A 461-nucleotide genomic window follows, 5' to 3' on the forward strand; every position below is an offset into this window, starting at 1 on the left:
GAGGGAGATGTTGAAATCTTAAAGAATGAAGAAGTGCAGGGTCAGAATGAGTTAACAGAGAAAGAAGGAGCGGAGTTTTTTTACCCGCTGCTGTGCTGTGATTGAACACGTGGGACTTGCGTGTGCCCAAAATTGACAGGGAGCGATGAAAAAGAAAGCAGCCAATCAGCGCACGGAGGTGTGTAGGATTGCCCAATGAGGACGACTCGAGGGGCACTGCTTGGATATAGGGTGAGGTGATGGCATAGTGTGGGCGGAGCTACGGACCAGACGAGCACAGACTGTGATGTAATAAGAAGGGTTTGGCCAGTTTCAGGGTTACGTTAGTTCAGAAATGTATATAAAAACTCTTCCTTTGTTTTACATATAAACATTATGTTGAAATACAAGCGCACAACACAGGTGTAACAAAGAAAACGAACAATTTATTACATTTTTGTAAAAATATTAATAATGTCACA

The sequence above is a fragment of the Hoplias malabaricus genome, chromosome 3 (genome assembly GCF_029633855.1).
Source record: "Hoplias malabaricus isolate fHopMal1 chromosome 3, fHopMal1.hap1, whole genome shotgun sequence".
Taxonomy (NCBI): domain Eukaryota; kingdom Metazoa; phylum Chordata; class Actinopteri; order Characiformes; family Erythrinidae; genus Hoplias; species Hoplias malabaricus.